Genomic DNA, 20,081 nt, shown 5'->3' on the forward strand with positions numbered 1-20,081 from the left:
TTGCTTATTGTTGGAAGTTCATTACATTTCCCAACTTTTTGCTTATTGTAGGAAGTTATTTACATTTCCCATCTTTTTGCTTATTGTTGGAAGTTAATTACATTTCCCAAACTTTTTGCTTATTGTTGGAAGTTAATTACATTTACCCAACCTTTTGCTTATTGTTGGAAGTTATTTACATTTCCCAACGTTTTGCTTATTGTTGGAAGTTATTTACATTTCCCAACGTTTTGCTTATTGTTGGAAGTTAATTACATGTCCCCAACGTTTTGCTTATTGTTGGAAGTTATTTACATTTCCCAACGTTTTGCTTATTGTTGGAAGTTCATTACATTTCCCAACTTTTTGCTTATTGTAGGAAGTTATTTACATTTCCCATCTTTTTGCTTATTGTTGGAAGTTAATTACATTTCCCAAAGTTTTGCTTATGGTTGGAAGTTAATTACATTTACCCAACCTTTTGCTTATTGTTGGAAGTTATTTACATTTCCCAACCTTTTGCTTATTGTTGGAAGTTGATTACATTTCTCATCTTTTTGCTTATTGTTGGAAGTTATTTACATTTCCCAACGTTTTGCTTATTGTTGGAAGTTATTTACATTTCCCAACTTTTTGCTTATTGTTGGAAGTTATTTAAATTTCCCAACGTTTTGTTTATTGTTGGAAGTTATTTACATTTCCCAACGTTTTGCTTATTGTTGGAAGTTCATTACATTTCCCAACTTTTTGCTTATTCTAGGAAGTTCATTACATTTCCCCAACTTTTTTCTTATAGTTGGAAGTCAATTACATTTCCCAACTTTTTGCTTATTGTTGGAAGTTATTTACATTTCCCAACTTTTTGTTTATTGTTGGAAGTTAATTACATTTCCCAACTTTTTGCTTATTGTAGGAAGTTAATTACATTTCCCAACTTTTTGCTTATTGTAGGAAGTTATTTACATTTCCCATCTTTTTGCTTATGGTTGGAAGTTAATTACATTTCCCCAACGTTTTGCTTATTGTTGGAAATTATTAACATTTCCCAAAGTTTTGCTTATGGTTGGAAGTTAATTACATTTCCCAACGTTTTGCTTATTGTTGGAAGTTATTTAAATTTCCCAACGTTTTGCTTATTGTTGGAAGTTATTTACATTTCCCAACGTTTTGCTTATTGTTGGAAGTTATTTACATTTCCCAACGTTTTGCTTATTGTTGGAAGTTAATTACATGTCCCCAACGTTTTGCTTATTGTTGGAAGTTATTTACATTTCCCAACGTTTTGCTTATTGTTGGAAGTTCATTACATTTCCCAACTTTTTGCTTATTGTAGGAAGTTATTTACATTTCCCATCTTTTTGCTTATTGTTGGAAGTTAATTACATTTCCCAAACGTTTTGCTTATTGTTGGAAATTATTAACATTTCCCAAAGTTTTGCTTATGGTTGGAAGTTAATTACATTTACCCAACCTTTTGCTTATTGTTGGAAGTTATTTACATTTCCCAACGTTTTGCTTATTGTTGGAAGTTGTTTACATTTCCCAACGTTTTGCTTATTGTTGGAAGTTAATTACATGTCCCCAACGTTTTGCTTATTGTTGGAAGTTATTTACATTTCCCAACGTTTTGCTTATTGTTGGAAGTTAATTACATTTCCCCAACGTTTTGCTTATTGTTGGAAGTTATTTACATTTCCCAACGTTTTGCTTATTGTTGGAAGTTCATTACATTTCCCAACTTTTTGCTTATTCTAGGAAGTTAAGTACATTTCCCCAACTTTTTTCTTATAGTTGGAAGTTAATTACATTTCCCAACTTTTTTCTTATTGTTGGAAGTTATTTACATTTCCCAACGTTTTGCTTATTGTTGGAAGTTATTTACATTTCTCATCTTTTTGCTTATTGTTGGAAGTTATTTACATTTCCCAACTTTTTGCTTATTGTTGGAAGTTAATTACATTTCCCAACTTTATGCTTATTGTAGGAAGTTAATTACATTTCCCAACTTTTTGCTTATTGTAGGAAGTTATTTACATTTCCCATCTTTTTGCTTATTGTTGGAAGTTAATTACATTTCCCCAACGTTTTGCTTATTGTTGGAAATTATTAACATTTCCCAAAGTTTTGCTTATGGTTGGAAGTTAATTACATTTACCCAACCTTTTGCTTATTGTTGGAAGTTATTTACATTTCCCAACGTTTTGCTTATTTTTGGAAGTTATTTACATTTCCCAACGTTTTGCTTATTGTTGGAAGTTATTTAAATTTCCCAACGTTTTGCTTATTGTTGGAAGTTATTTACATTTCCCAACGTTTTGCTTATTGTTGGAAGTTATTTACATTTCCCAACGTTTTGCTTATTGTTGGAAGTTATTAACATTTCCCAAAGTTTTGCTTATGGTTGGAAGTTAATTACATTTACCCAACCTTTTGCTTATTGTTGGAAGTTATTTACATTTCCCAACGTTTTGCTTATTTTTGGAAGTTATTTACATTTCCCAACGTTTTGCTTATTGTTGGAAGTTCATTACATTTCCCAACGTTTTGCTTATTGTTGGAAGTTATTTACATTTCCCAACGTTTTGCTTATTGTTGGAAGTTCATTACATTTCCCAACGTTTTGCTTATTGTTGGAAGTTATTTACATTTCCCAACGTTTTGCTTATTGTTGGAAGTTATTTACATTTCCCATCTTTTTGCTTATTGTTGGAACTTAATTACATGTCCCCAACGTTTTGCTTATTGTTGGAAGTTATTTACATTTCCCAACGTTTTGCTTATTGTTGGAAGTTAATTACATTTCCCCAACGTTTTGCTTATTGTTGGAAGTTATTTACATTTCCCAACGTTTTGCTTATTGTTGGAAGTTATTTACATTTCCCAACGTTTTCCTTATTGTTGGAAGTTAATTACATTTCCCCAACGTTTTGCTTATTGTTGGAAGTTATTTACATTTCCCAACCTTTTGCTTATTGTTGGAAGTTGATTACATTTCTCATGTTTTTGCTTATTGTTGGAAGTTATTTACATTTCCCAACGTTTTGCTTATTGTTGGAAGTTATTTACATTTCCCAACTTTTTGCTTATTGTTGGAAGTTATTTAAATTTCCCAACGTTTTGTTTATTGTTGGAAGTTATTTACATTTCCCAACGTTTTGCTTATTGTTGGAAGTTATTTACATTTCCCAACGTTTTGCTTATTGTTGGAAGTTATTTACATTTCCCAACGTTTTGCTTATTGTTGGAAGTTATTAACATTTCCCAAAGTTTTGCTTATGGTTGGAAGTTAATTACATTTACCCAACCTTTTGCTTATTGTTGGAAGTTATTTACATTTCCCAACGTTTTGCTTATTTTTGGAAGTTATTTACATTTCCCAACGTTTTGCTTATTGTTGGAAGTTCATTACATTTCCCAACGTTTTGCTTATTGTTGGAAGTTATTTACATTTCCCAACGTTTTGCTTATTGTTGGAAGTTCATTACATTTCCCAACGTTTTGCTTATTGTTGGAAGTTATTTACATTTCCCAACGTTTTGCTTATTGTTGGAAGTTATTTACATTTCCCATCTTTTTGCTTATTGTTGGAACTTAATTACATGTCCCCAACGTTTTGCTTATTGTTGGAAGTTATTTACATTTCCCAACGTTTTGCTTATTGTTGGAAGTTAATTACATTTCCCCAACGTTTTGCTTATTGTTGGAAGTTATTTACATTTCCCAACGTTTTGCTTATTGTTGGAAGTTATTTACATTTCCCAACGTTTTCCTTATTGTTGGAAGTTAATTACATTTCCCCAACGTTTTGCTTATTGTTGGAAGTTATTTACATTTCCCAACCTTTTGCTTATTGTTGGAAGTTGATTACATTTCTCATGTTTTTGCTTATTGTTGGAAGTTATTTACATTTCCCAACGTTTTGCTTATTGTTGGAAGTTATTTACATTTCCCAACTTTTTGCTTATTGTTGGAAGTTATTTAAATTTCCCAACGTTTTGTTTATTGTTGGAAGTTATTTACATTTCCCAACGTTTTGCTTATTGTTGGAAGTTCATTACATTTCCCAACTTTTTGCTTATTCTAGGAAGTTCATTACATTTCCCCAACTTTTTTCTTATAGTTGGAAGTTAATTACATTTCCCAACTTTTTGCTTATTGTTGGAAGTTATTTACATTTCCCAACTTTTTGCTTATTGTTGGAAGTTAATTACATTTCCCAACTTTTTGCTTATTGTAGGAAGTTAATTACATTTCCCAACTTTTTGCTTATTGTAGGAAGTTATTTACATTTCCCATCTTTTTGCTTATGGTTGGAAGTTAATTACATTTCCCCAATGTTTTGCTTATTGTTGGAAATTATTAACATTTCCCAAAGTTTTGCTTATGGTTGGAAGTTAATTACATTTCCCAACGTTTTGCTTATTGTTGGAAGTTATTTAAATTTCCCAACGTTTTGCTTATTGTTGGAAGTTATTTACATTTCCCAACGTTTTGCTTATTGTTGGAAGTTATTTACATTTCCCAACGTTTTGCTTATTGTTGGAAGTTAATTACATGTCCCCAACGTTTTGCTTATTGTTGGAAGTTATTTACATTTCCCAACGTTTTGCTTATTGTTGGAAGTTCATTACATTTCCCAACTTTTTGCTTATTGTAGGAAGTTATTTACATTTCCCATCTTTTTGCTTATTGTTGGAAGTTAATTACATTTCCCAAACGTTTTGCTTATTGTTGGAAATTATTAACATTTCCCAAAGTTTTGCTTATGGTTGGAAGTTAATTACATTTACCCAACCTTTTGCTTATTGTTGGAAGTTATTTACATTTCCCAACCTTTTGCTTATTGTTGGAAGTTGATTACATTTCTCATCTTTTTGCTTATTGTTGGAAGTTATTTACATTTCCCAACGTTTTGCTTATTGTTGGAAGTTATTTACATTTCCCAACTTTTTGCTTATTGTTGGAAGTTATTTAAATTTCCCAACGTTTTGTTTATTGTTGGAAGTTATTTACATTTCCCAACGTTTTGCTTATTGTTGGAAGTTCATTACATTTCCCAACTTTTTGCTTATTCTAGGAAGTTCATTACATTTCCCCAACTTTTTTCTTATAGTTGGAAGTTAATTACATTTCCCAACTTTTTGCTTATTGTTGGAAGTTATTTACATTTCCCAACTTTTTGTTTATTGTTGGAAGTTAATTACATTTCCCAACTTTTTGCTTATTGTAGGAAGTTAATTACATTTCCCAACTTTTTGCTTATTGTAGGAAGTTATTTACATTTCCCATCTTTTTGCTTATGGTTGGAAGTTAATTACATTTCCCCAACGTTTTGCTTATTGTTGGAAATTATTAACATTTCCCAAAGTTTTGCTTATGGTTGGAAGTTAATTACATTTCCCAACGTTTTGCTTATTGTTGGAAGTTATTTAAATTTCCCAACGTTTTGCTTATTGTTGGAAGTTATTTACATTTCCCAACGTTTTGCTTATTGTTGGAAGTTATTTACATTTCCCAACGTTTTGCTTATTGTTGGAAGTTAATTACATGTCCCCAACGTTTTGCTTATTGTTGGAAGTTATTTACATTTCCCAACGTTTTGCTTATTGTTGGAAGTTCATTACATTTCCCAACTTTTTGCTTATTGTAGGAAGTTATTTACATTTCCCATCTTTTTGCTTATTGTTGGAAGTTAATTACATTTCCCAAACGTTTTGCTTATTGTTGGAAATTATTAACATTTCCCAAAGTTTTGCTTATGGTTGGAAGTTAATTACATTTACCCAACCTTTTGCTTATTGTTGGAAGTTATTTACATTTCCCAACGTTTTGCTTATTGTTGGAAGTTGTTTACATTTCCCAACGTTTTGCTTATTGTTGGAAGTTAATTACATGTCCCCAACGTTTTGCTTATTGTTGGAAGTTATTTACATTTCCCAACGTTTTGCTTATTGTTGGAAGTTAATTACATTTCCCCAACGTTTTGCTTATTGTTGGAAGTTATTTACATTTCCCAACGTTTTGCTTATTGTTGGAAGTTCATTACATTTCCCAACTTTTTGCTTATTCTAGGAAGTTAAGTACATTTCCCCAACTTTTTTCTTATAGTTGGAAGTTAATTACATTTCCCAACTTTTTTCTTATTGTTGGAAGTTATTTACATTTCCCAACGTTTTGCTTATTGTTGGAAGTTATTTACATTTCTCATCTTTTTGCTTATTGTTGGAAGTTATTTACATTTCCCAACTTTTTGCTTATTGTTGGAAGTTAATTACATTTCCCAACTTTATGCTTATTGTAGGAAGTTAATTACATTTCCCAACTTTTTGCTTATTGTAGGAAGTTATTTACATTTCCCATCTTTTTGCTTATTGTTGGAAGTTAATTACATTTCCCCAACGTTTTGCTTATTGTTGGAAATTATTAACATTTCCCAAAGTTTTGCTTATGGTTGGAAGTTAATTACATTTACCCAACCTTTTGCTTATTGTTGGAAGTTATTTACATTTCCCAACGTTTTGCTTATTTTTGGAAGTTATTTACATTTCCCAACGTTTTGCTTATTGTTGGAAGTTATTTAAATTTCCCAACGTTTTGCTTATTGTTGGAAGTTATTTACATTTCCCAACGTTTTGCTTATTGTTGGAAGTTATTTACATTTCCCAACGTTTTGCTTATTGTTGGAAGTTAATTACATGTCCCCAACGTTTTGCTTATTGTTGGAAGTTATTTACATTTCCCAACGTTTTGCTTATTGTTGGAAGTTCATTACATTTCCCAACTCTTTGCTTTTTCTAGGAAGTTAATTACATTTCCCCAACTTTTTTCTTATAGTTGGAAGTTAATTACATTTCCCAACTTTTTGCTTATTGTTGGAAGTTATTTACATTTCCCAACTTTTTGCTTATTGTTGGAAGTTAATTACATTTCCCAAGTTTTTGCTTATAGTAGGAAGTTAATTACATTTCCCAACTTTTTGCTTATTGTAGGAAGTTATTTACATTTCCCATCTTTTTGCTTATTGTTGGAAGTTAATTACATTTCCCCAACGTTTTGCTTATTGTTGGAAATTATTAACATTTCCCAAAGTTTTGCTTATGGTTGGAAGTTAATTACATTTACCCAACCTTTTGCTTATTGTTGGAAGTTATTTACATTTCCCAACGTTTTGCTTATTGTTGGAAGTTATTTACATTTCCCAACGTTTTGCTTATTGTTGGAAGTTAATTACATGTCCCCAACGTTTTGCTTATTGTTGGAAGTTATTTACATTTCCCAACGTTTTGCTTATTGTTGGAAGTTAATTACATTTCCCCAACGTTTTGCTTATTGTTGGAAGTTATTTACATTTCCCAACGTTTTGCTTATTGTTGGAAGTTCATTACATTTCCCAACTTTTTGCTTATTCTAGGAAGTTAAGTACATTTCCCCAACTTTTTTCTTATAGTTGGAAGTTAATTACATTTCCCAACTTTTTTCTTATTGTTGGAAGTTATTTACATTTCCCAACGTTTTGCTTATTGTTGGAAGTTATTTACATTTCCCAACGTTTTGCTTATTTTTGGAAGGTCATTACATTTCCCAACCTTTTGCTTATTTTTGGAAGTTATTTACTTTTACCCAACCTTTTGCTTATTGTTGGAAGTTATTTACATTTCCCAACTTTTTGCTTATTGTAGGAACTTCATTACATTTCCCAACGTTTTGCTTAAATTACATTTCCCAACTTTTTGCTTATTGTAGGAAGTTAATTACATTTCCCAACTTTTTGCTTATTGTAGGAAGTTGATTACATTTCCCATCTTTTTGCTTATTGTTGGAAGTTATTTACATTTCCCAACGTTTTGCTTATTGTTGGAAGTTATTAACATTTCCCAAAGTTTTGCTTATGGTTGGAAGTTAATTACATTTACCCAACCTTTTGCTTATTGTTGGAAGTTATTTACATTTCCCAACGTTTTGCTTATTTTTGGAAGTTATTTATATTTCCCAACGTTTTGCTTATTGTTGGAAGTTATTTACATTTCCCATCTTTTTGCTTATTGTTGGAAGTTAATTACATGTCCCCAACGTTTTGCTTATTGTTGGAAGTTATTTACATTTCCCAACGTTTTGCTTATTGTTGGAAGTTAATTACATTTCCCCAACGTTTTGCTTATTGTTGGAAGTTATTTACATTTCCCAACGTTTTCCTTATTGTTGGAAGTTAATTACATTTCCCCAACGTTTTGCTTATTGTTGGAAGTTATTTACATTTCCCAACCTTTTGCTTATTGTTGGAAGTTGATTACATTTCTCATCTTTTTGCTTATTGTTGGAAGTTCATTACATTTCCCAACTTTTTGCTTCTTGTTGGAAATTATTTACATTTCCCAACGTTTTGCTTATTGTTGGAAGTTATTTACATTTCCCATCTTTTTGCTTATTGTTGGAAGTTAATTACATGTCCCCAACGTTTTGCTTATTGTTGGAAGTTATTTACATTTCCCAACGTTTTGCTTATTTTTGGAAGGTCATTACATTTCCCAACGTTTTGCTTATTGTTAGAAGTTATTTACATTTACCCAACCTTTTACTTATTGTTGGAAGTTATTTACATTTCCCAAAGTTTTGCTTATTGTTGGAAGTTAATTACATTTCCCCAACGTTTTGCTTATTGTTGGAAGTTATTTACATTTCCCAACCTTTTGCTTATTGTTGGAAGTTGATTACATTTCTCATCTTTTTGCTTATTGTTGGAAGTTATTTACATTTCCCAACGTTTTGCTTATTGTTGGAAGTTATTTACATTTCCCAACGTTTTGCTTATTGTTGGAAGTTATTTACATTTCCCAACGTTTTGCTTATTTTTGGAAGGTCATTACATTTCCCAACGTTTTGCTTATTGTTGGAAGTTATTTACATTTCCCCAACTTTTTGCTTATTGTTGGAAGTTATTTACATTTCCCAACTTTTTGCTTATTGTTGGAAGTTATTTACATTTCCCAACTTTTTGCTTATTGTTGGAAGTTATTTAAATTTCCCAACGTTTTGCTTATTGTTGGAAGTTATTTACATTTCCCAACGTTTTGCTTATTGTTGGAAGTTCATTACATTTCCCAACTTTTTGCTTATTCTAGGAAGTTCATTACATTTCCCAACTCTTTGCTTATTCTAGGAAGTTAATTACATTTCCCCAACTTTTTTCTTATAGTTGGAAGTTATTTACATTTCCCAACGTTTTGCTTATTGTTGGAAGTTCATTACATTTCCCAACGTTTTGCTTATTGTTGGAAGTTATTTACATTTCCCAACGTTTTGCTTATTGTAGGAAGTTATTTACATTTCCCATCTTTTTGCTTATGGTTGGAAGTTAATTACATTTCCCCAACGTTTTGCTTATTGTTGGAAATTATTAACATTTCCCAAAGTTTTGCTTATGGTTGGAAGTTAATTACATTTCCCAACGTTTTGCTTATTGTTGGAAGTTATTTAAATTTCCCAACGTTTTGCTTATTGTTGGAAGTTATTTACATTTCCCAACGTTTTGCTTATTGTTGGAAGTTATTTACATTTCCCAACGTTTTGCTTATTGTTGGAAGTTAATTACATGTCCCCAACGTTTTGCTTATTGTTGGAAGTTATTTACATTTCCCAACGTTTTGCTTATTGTTGGAAGTTCATTACATTTCCCAACTTTTTGCTTATTGTAGGAAGTTATTTACATTTCCCATCTTTTTGCTTATTGTTGGAAGTTAATTACATTTCCCAAACGTTTTGCTTATTGTTGGAAATTATTAACATTTCCCAAAGTTTTGCTTATGGTTGGAAGTTAATTACATTTCCCCAACGTTTTGCTTATTGTTGGAAGTTATTTACATTTCCCAACGTTTTGCTTATTGTTGGAAGTTCATTACATTTCCCAACTTTTTGCTTATTCTAGGAAGTTAAGTACATTTCCCCAACTTTTTTCTTATAGTTGGAAGTTAATTACATTTCCCAACTTTTTTCTTATTGTTGGAAGTTATTTACATTTCCCAACGTTTTGCTTATTGTTGGAAGTTATTTACATTTCTCATCTTTTTGCTTATTGTTGGAAGTTATTTACATTTCCCAACTTTTTGCTTATTGTTGGAAGTTAATTACATTTCCCAACTTTTTGCTTATTGTAGGAAGTTAATTACATTTCCCAACTTTTTGCTTATTGTAGGAAGTTATTTACATTTCCCATCTTTTTGCTTATTGTTGGAAGTTAATTACATTTCCCCAACGTTTTGCTTATTGTTGGAAATTATTAACATTTCCCAAAGTTTTGCTTATGGTTGGAAGTTAATTACATTTACCCAACCTTTTGCTTATTGTTGGAAGTTATTTACATTTCCCAACGTTTTGCTTATTTTTGGAAGTTATTTACATTTCCCAACGTTTTGCTTATTGTTGGAAGTTATTTAAATTTCCCAACGTTTTGCTTATTGTTGGAAGTTATTTACATTTCCCAACAATTTGCTTATTGTTGGAAGTTATTTACATTTCCCAACGTTTTGCTTATTGTTGGAAGTTAATTACATGTCCCCAACGTTTTGCTTATTGTTGGAAGTTATTTACATTTCCCAACGTTTTGCTTATTGTTGGAAGTTCATTACATTTCCCAACTCTTTGCTTATTCTAGGAAGTTAATTACATTTCCCCAACTTTTTTCTTATAGTTAGAAGTTAATTACATTTCCCAACTTTTTGCTTATTGTTGGAAGTTATTTACATTTCCCAACTTTTTGCTTATTGTTGGAAGTTAATTACATTTCCCAAGTTTTTGCTTATAGTAGGAAGTTAATTACATTTCCCAACTTTTTGCTTATTGTAGGAAGTTATTTACATTTCCCATCTTTTTGCTTATTGTTGGAAGTTAATTACATTTCCCCAACGTTTTGCTTATTGTTGGAAATTATTAACATTTCCCAAAGTTTTGCTTATGGTTGGAAGTTAATTACATTTACCCAACCTTTTGCTTATTGTTGGAAGTTATTTACATTTCCCAACGTTTTGCTTATTGTTGGAAGTTATTTACATTTCCCAACGTTTTGCTTATTGTTGGAAGTTAATTACATGTCCCCAACGTTTTGCTTATTGTTGGAAGTTATTTACATTTCCCAACGTTTTGCTTATTGTTGGAAGTTAATTACATTTCCCCAACGTTTTGCTTATTGTTGGAAGTTATTTACATTTCCCAACGTTTTGCTTATTGTTGGAAGTTCATTACATTTCCCAACTTTTTGCTTATTCTAGGAAGTTAAGTACATTTCCCCAACTTTTTTCTTATAGTTGGAAGTTAATTACATTTCCCAACTTTTTTCTTATTGTTGGAAGTTATTTACATTTCCCAACGTTTTGCTTATTGTTGGAAGTTATTTACATTTCCCAACGTTTTGCTTATTTTTGGAAGGTCATTACATTTCCCAACCTTTTGCTTATTTTTGGAAGTTATTTACTTTTACCCAAGCTTTTGCTTATTGTTGGAAGTTATTTACATTTCCCAACTTTTTGCTTATTGTAGGAACTTCATTACATTTCCCAACGTTTTGCTTATTGTTGGAAGTTGATTACATTTCTCATCTTTTTGCTTATTGTTGGAAGTTATTTACATTTCCCAACTTTTTGCTTATTGTTGGAAGTTATTTAAATTTCCCAACGTTTTGCTTATTGTTGGAAGTTATTTACATTTCCCAACGTTTTGCTTATTGTTGGAAGTTCATTACATTTCCCAACTTTTTGCTTATTCTAGGAAGTTAATTACATTTCCCCAACTTTTTTCTTATAGTTGGAAGTTGATTACATTTCCCAACTTTTTGCTTATTGTAGGAAGTTATTTACATTTCCCATCTTTTTGCTTATTGTTGGAAGTTAATTACATTTCCCCAACGTTTTGCTTATTGTTGGAAATTATTAACATTTCCCAAAGTTTTGCTTATGGTTGGAAGTTAATTACATTTCCCCAACGTTTTGCTTATTGTTGGAAATTATTAACATTTCCCAAAGTTTTGCTTATGGTTGGAAGTTAATTACATTTACCCAACCTTTTGCTTATTGTTGGAAGTTATTTACATTTCCCAACGTTTTGCTTATTTTTGGAAGTTATTTACATTTCCCAACGTTTTGCTTATTGTTGGAAGTTCATTACATTTCCCAACGTTTTGCTTATTGTTGGAAGTTATTTACATTTCCCAACGTTTTGCTTATTGTTGGAAGTTATTTACATTTCTCATCTTTTTGCTTATTGTTGGAAGTTAATTACATGTCCCCAACGTTTTTCTTATTGTTGGAAGTTATTTACATTTCCCAACGTTTTGCTTATTGTTGGAAGTTAATTACATTTCCCCAACGTTTTGCTTATTGTTGGAAGTTATTTACATTTCCCAACGTTTTGCTTATTGTTGGAAGTTATTTACATTTCCCAACGTTTTGCTTATTGTTGGAAGTTATTTACATTTCCCAACGTTTTGCTTATTTTTGGAAGGTCATTACATTTCCCAACGTTTTGCTTATTGTTGGAAGTTATTTACTTTTACCCAACCTTTTGCTTATTGTTGGAAGTTATTTACATTTCCCCAACGTTTTGCGTATTGTTGGAAGTTATTTACATTTCCCAACTTTTTGCTTATTGTAGGAACTTCATTACATTTCCCAACGTTTTGCTTAAATTACATTTCCCAACTTTTTGCTTATTGTAGGAAGTTAATTACATTTCCCATCTTTTTGCTTATTGTAGGAAGTTGATTACATTTCCCATCTTTTTGCTTATTGTTGGAAGTTATTTACATTTCCCAACGTTTTGCTTATTGTTGGAGGTTATTAACATTTCCCAAAGTTTTGCTTATGGTTGGAAGTTAATTACATTTACCCAACCTTTTGCTTATTGATGGAAGTTATTTACATTTCCCAACGTTTTGCTTATTTTTGGAAGTTATTTACATTTCCCAACGTTTTGCTTATTGTTGGAAGTTCATTACATTTCCCAACGTTTTGCTTATTGTTGGAAGTTATTTACATTTCCCAACGTTTTGCTTATTGTTGGAAGTTATTTACATTTCCCATCTTTTTGCTTATTGTTGGAAGTTAATTACATGTGCCCAACGTTTTGCTTATTTTTTGAAGTTATTTACATTTCCCAACGTTTTGCTTATTGTTGGAAGTTATTTACATTTCCCAACGTTTTCCTTATTGTTGGAAGTTAATTACATTTCCCCAACGTTTTGCTTATTGTTGGAAGTTATTTACATTTCCCAACCTTTTGCTTATTGTTGGAAGTTGATTACATTTCTCATCTTTTTGCTTATTGTTGGAAGTTATTTACATTTCCCAACTTTTTGCTTATTGTTGGAAGTTATTTACATTTCCCAACGTTTTGCTTATTGTTGGAAGTTATTTACATTTCCCAACGTTTTGCTTATTGTTGGAAGTTATTTACATTTCCCAACGTTTTGCTTATTGTTGGAAGTTATTTACATTTACCCAACCTTTTGCTTATTGTTGGAAGTTATTTACATTTCCCAACGTTTTGCGTATTGTAGGAAGTTATTTACATTTCCCAACTTTTTGCTTATTGTAGGAACTTCATTACATTTCCCAACGTTTTGCTTATTGTTGGAAGTTAATTACATTTCCCAACTTTTGCTTATTGTTGGAAGTTAATTACATTTCCCAACTTTTGCTTATTGTTGGAAGTTAATTACATTTCCCAACTTTTGCTTATTGTTGGAAGTTAATTATATTTCCCAACTTTTGTTTATTGTTTGAAGTTATTTACATTTCCCCAACTTTTTGCTTATTGTTGGAAGTTATTTACATTTCCCAACTTTTTGCTTATTGTTGGAAGTTATTTACATTTCCCAACTTTTTGCTTATTGTTGGAAGTTATTTAAATTTCCCAACGTTTTGCTTATTGTTGGAAGCTATTTACATTTCCCAACGTTTTGCTTATTGTTGGAAGTTCATTACATTTCCCAACTTTTTGCTTATTCTAGGAAGTTAATTACATTTCCCCAACTTTTTTCTTATAGTTGGAAGTTAATTACATTTCCCAACTTTTTGCTTATTGTTGGAAGTTATTTACATTTCCCAACTTTTTGCTTATTGTAGGAAGTTAATTACATTTCCCAACTTTTTGCTTATTGTAGGAAGTTATTTACATTTCCCATCTTTTTGCTTATTGTTGGAAGTTAATTACATTTCCCCAACGTTTTGCTTATTGTTGGAAATTATTAACATTTCCCAAAGTTTTGCTTATGGTTGGAAGTTAATTACATTTCCCCAACGTTTTACTTATTGTTGGAAATTATTAACATTTCCCAAAGTTTTGCTTATGGTTGGAAGTTAATTACATTTACCCAACCTTTTGTTTATTGTTGGAAGTTATTTACATTTCCCAACGTTTTGCTTATTTTTGGAAGTTATTTACATTTCCCAACGTTTTGCTTATTGTTGGAAGTTCATTACATTTCCCAACGTTTTGCTTATTGTTGGAAGTTATTTACATTTCCCAACGTTTTGCTTATTGTTGGAAGTTATTTACATTTCCCATCTTTTTGCTTATTGTTGGAAGTTAATTACATGTCCCCAACGTTTTGCTTATTGTTGGAAGTTATTTACATTTCCCAACGTTTTGCTTATTGTTGGAAGTTAATTACATTTCCCCAACGTTTTGCTTATTGTTGGAAGTTATTTACATTTCCCAACGTTTTGCTTATTGTTGGAAGTTATTTACATTTCACAACGTTTTGCTTATTTTTGGAAGGTCATTACATTTCCCAACGTTTTGCTTATTGTTGGAAGTTATTTACTTTTACCCAACCTTTTGCTTATTGTTGGAAGTTATTTACATTTCCCCAACGTTTTGCGTATTGTTGGAAGTTATTTACATTTCCCAACTTTTTGCTTATTGTAGGAACTTCATTACATTTCCCAACGTTTTGCTTAAATTACATTTCCCAACTTTTTGCTTATTGTAGGAAGTTAATTACATTTCCCATCTTTTTGCTTATTGTAGGAAGTTGATTACATTTCCCATCTTTTTGCTTATTGTTGGAAGTTATTTACATTTCCCAACGTTTTGCTTATTGTTGGAGGTTATTAACATTTCCCAAAGTTTTGCTTATGGTTGGAAGTTAATTACATTTACCCAACCTTTTGCTTATTGATGGAAGTTATTTACATTTCCCAACGTTTTGCTTATTTTTGGAAGTTATTTACATTTCCCAACGTTTTGCTTATTGTTGGAAGTTCATTACATTTCCCAACGTTTTGCTTATTGTTGGAAGTTATTTACATTTCCCAACGTTTTGCTTATTGTTGGAAGTTATTTACATTTCCCATCTTTTTGCTTATTGTTGGAAGTTAATTACATGTGCCCAACGTTTTGCTTATTTTTTGAAGTTATTTACATTTCCCAACGTTTTGCTTATTGTTGGAAGTTATTTACATTTCCCAACGTTTTCCTTATTGTTGGAAGTTAATTACATTTCCCCAACGTTTTGCTTATTGTTGGAAGTTATTTACATTTCCCAACCTTTTGCTTATTGTTGGAAGTTGATTACATTTCTCATCTTTTTGCTTATTGTTGGAAGTTATTTACATTTCCCAACTTTTTGCTTATTGTTGGAAGTTATTTACATTTCCCAACGTTTTGCTTATTGTTGGAAGTTATTTACATTTCCCAACGTTTTGCTTATTGTTGGAAGTTATTTACATTTCCCAACGTTTTGCTTATTGTTGGAAGTTATTTACATTTACCCAACCTTTTGCTTATTGTTGGAAGTTATTTACATTTCCCAACGTTTTGCGTATTGTAGGAAGTTATTTACATTTCCCAACTTTTTGCTTATTGTAGGAACTTCATTACATTTCCCAACGTTTTGCTTATTGTTGGAAGTTAATTACATTTCCCAACTTTTGCTTATTGTTGGAAGTTAATTACATTTCCCAACTTTTGCTTATTGTTGGAAGTTAATTACATTTCCCAACTTTTGCTTATTGTTGGAAGTTAATTATATTTCCCAACTTTTGTTTATTGTTTGAAGTTATTTACATTTCCCCAACTTTTTGCTTATTGTTGGAAGTTATTTACATTTCCCAACTTTTTGCTTATTGTTGGAAGTTATTTACATTTCCCAACTTTTTGCTTATTGTTGGAAGTTATTTAAATTTCCCAACGTTTTGCTTATTGTTGGAAGCTATTTACATTTCCCAACGTTTTGCTTATTGTTGGAAGTTCATTACATTTCCCAACTTTTTGCTTATTCTAGGAAGTTAATTACATTTCCCCAACTTTTTTCTTATAGTTGGAAGTTAATTACATTTCCCAACTTTTTGCTTATTGTTGGAAGTTATTTACATTTCCCAACTTTTTGCTTATTGTAGGAAGTTAATTACATTTCCCAACTTTTTGCTTATTGTAGGAAGTTATTTACATTTCCCATCTTTTTGCTTATTGTTGGAAGTTAATTACATTTCCCCAACGTTTTGCTTATTGTTGGAAATTATTAACATTTCCCAAAGTTTTGCTTATGGTTGGAAGTTAATTACATTTCCCCAACGTTTTACTTATTGTTGGAAATTATTAACATTTCCCAAAGTTTTGCTTATGGTTGGAAGTTAATTACATTTACCCAACCTTTTGTTTATTGTTGGAAGTTATTTACATTTCCCAACGTTTTGCTTATTTTTGGAAGTTATTTACATTTCCCAACGTTTTGCTTATTGTTGGAAGTTCATTACATTTCCCAACGTTTTGCTTATTGTTGGAAGTTATTTACATTTCCCAACGTTTTGCTTATTGTTGGAAGTTATTTACATTTCCCATCTTTTTGCTTATTGTTGGAAGTTAATTACATGTCCCCAACGTTTTGCTTATTGTTGGAAGTTATTTACATTTCCCAACGTTTTGCTTATTGTTGGAAGTTAATTACATTTCCCCAACGTTTTGCTTATTGTTGGAAGTTATTTACATTTCCCAACGTTTTGCTTATTGTTGGAAGTTATTTACATTTCACAACGTTTTGCTTATTGTTGGAAGTTATTTACATTTCCCAACGTTTTGCTTATTTTTGGAAGTTATTTACATTTCCCAACGTTTTGCGTATTGTAGGAACTTCATTACATTTCCAAACGTTTTGCTTAAATTACATTTCCCAACTTTTTGCTTATTGTAGGAAGTTAATTACATTTCCCATCTTTTTGCTTATTTTTGGAAGTTATTTACATTTCCCAACGTTTTGCGTATTGTTGGAAGTTATTTACATTTCCCAACTTTTTGCTTATTGTAGGAACTTCATTACATTTCCCAACGTTTTGCTTAAATTACATTTCCCAACTTTTTGCTTATTGTAGGAAGTTAATTACATTTCCCATCTTTTTGCTTATTGTAGGAAGTTGATTACATTTCCCATCTTTTTGCTTATTGTTGGAAGTTATTTACATTTCCCAACGTTTTGCTTATTGTTGGAAGTTATTAACATTTCCCAAAGTTTTGCTTATGGTTGGAAGTTAATTACATTTACCCAACCTTTTGCTTATTGTTGGAAGTTATTTACATTTCCCAACGTTTTGCTTATTTTTTGAAGTTATTTACATTTCCAAACGTTTTGCTTATTGTTGGAAGTTATTTACATTTCCCAACGTTTTGCTTATTGTTGGAAGTTATTTACATTTCCCAACGTTTTGCGTATTGTAGGAACTTCATTACATTTCCCAACGTTTTGCTTAAATTACATTTCCCAACTTTTTGCTTATTGTAGGAAGTTAATTACATTTCCCATCTTTTTGCTTATTTTTGGAAGTTATTTACATTTCCCAACGTTTTGCTTATTTTTTGAAGTTATTTACATTTCCCAACTTTTTGCTTATTGTAGGAACTTCATTACATTTCCCAACGTTTTGCTTAAATTACATTTCCCAACTTTTTGCTTATTGTAGGAAGTTAATTACATTTCCCATCTTTTTGCTTATTGTAGGAAGTTGATTACATTTCCCATCTTTTTGCTTATTGTTGGAAGTTATTTACATTTCCCAACGTTTTGCTTATTGTTGGAAGTTATTAACATTTCCCAAAGTTTTGCTTATGGTTGGAAGTTAATTACATTTACCCAACCTTTTGCTTATTGTTGGAAGTTATTTACATTTCCCAACGTTTTGCTTATTTTTTGAAGTTATTTACATTTCCAAACGTTTTGCTTATTGTTGGAAGTTATTTACATTTCCCAACGTTTTGCTTATTGTTGGAAGTTATTTACATTTCCCAACGTTTTGCTTATTTTTGGAAGTTATTTACATTTCCCAACGTTTTGCGTATTGTAGGAACTTCCTTACATTTCCCAACGTTTTGCTTAAATTACATTTCCCAACTTTTTGCTTATTGTAGGAAGTTAATTACATTTCCCAACGTTTTGCGTATTGTTGGAAGTTATTTACATTTACCCAACCTTTTGCTTATTGTTGGAAGTTATTTACATTTCCCAACGTTTTGCTTATTTTTTGAAGTTATTTACATTTCCAAACGTTTTGCTTATTGTTGGAAGTTATTTACATTTCCCAACGTTTTGCTTATTGTTGGAAGTTATTTACATTTCCCAACGTTTTGCTTATTTTTGGAAGTTATTTACATTTCCCAACGTTTTGCGTATTGTAGGAACTTCATTACATTTCCCAACGTTTTGCTTAAATTACATTTCCCAACTTTTTGCTTATTGTAGGAAGTTAATTACATTTCCCATCTTTTTGCTTATTTTTGGAAGTTATTTACATTTCCCAACGTTTTGCGTATTGTTGGAAGTTATTTACATTTCCCAACTTTTTGCTTATTGTAGGAACTTCATTACATTTCCCAACGTTTTCCTTAAATTACATTTCCCAACTTTTTGCTTATTGTAGGAAGTTAATTACATTTCCCATCTTTTTGCTTATTGTAGGAAGTTGATTACATTTCCCATCTTTTTGCTTATTGTTGGAAGTTATTTACATTTCCCAACGTTTTGCTTATTGTTGGAAGTTATTAACATTTCCCAAAGTTTTGCTTATGGTTGGAAGTTAATTACATTTACCCAACCTTTTGCTTATTGTTGGAAGTTATTTACATTTCCCAACGTTTTGCTTATTTTTTGAAGTTATTTACATTTCCAAACGTTTTGCTTATTGTTGGAAGTTCATTACATTTCCCAACGTTTTGCTTATTGTTGGAAGTTATTTACATTTCCCAACGTTTTGCTTATTGTTGGAAGTTATTTACATTTCCCATCTTTTTGCTTATTGTTGGAAGTTAATTACATGTCCCCAACGTTTTGCTTATTGTTGGAAGTTATTTACATTTCCCAACGTTTTGCTTATTGTTGGAAGTTATTTACATTTCCCAACGTTTTCCTTATTGTTGGAAGTTAATTACATTTCCCCAACGTTTTGCTTATTGTTGGAAGTTATTTACATTTCCCAACCTTTTGCTTATTGTTGGAAGTTGATTACATTTCTCATCTTTTTGCTTATTGTTGGAAGTTATTTACATTTCCCAACTTTTTGCTTATTGTTGGAAGTTATTTAAATTTCCCAACGTTTTGCTTATTGTTGGAAGTTATTTACATTTCCCAACGTTTTGCTTATTGTTGGAAGTTCATTACATTTCCCAACTTTTTGCTTATTCTAGGAAGTTAATTACATTTCCCCAACTTTTTTTTTATAGTTGGAAGTTGATTACATTTCCCAACTTTTTGCTTATTGTAGGAAGTTATTTACATTTCCCATCTTTTTGCTTATTGTTGGAAGTTAATTACATTTCCCCAACGTTTTGCTTATTGTTGGAAATTATTAACATTTCCCAAAGTTTTGCTTATGGTTGGAAGTTAATTACATTTCCCCAACGTTTTGCTTATTGTTGGAAATTATTAACATTTCCCAAAGTTTTGCTTATGGTTGGAAGTTATTTACATTTACCCAACCTTTTGCTTATTGTTGGAAGTTATTTACATTTCCCTACGTTTTGCTTATTTTTGGAAGTTATTTACATTTCCCAACGTTTTGCTTATTGTTGGAAGTTATTTACATTTCCCAACGTTTTGCTTATTGTTGGAAGTTATTTACATTTCCCAA

Source organism: Leuresthes tenuis, unplaced genomic scaffold (assembly GCF_036924035.1).
Source record: "Leuresthes tenuis unplaced genomic scaffold, fLeuTen1.0.hap1 SCAF_23, whole genome shotgun sequence".
In the NCBI taxonomy this organism is placed as follows: domain Eukaryota; kingdom Metazoa; phylum Chordata; class Actinopteri; order Atheriniformes; family Atherinopsidae; genus Leuresthes; species Leuresthes tenuis.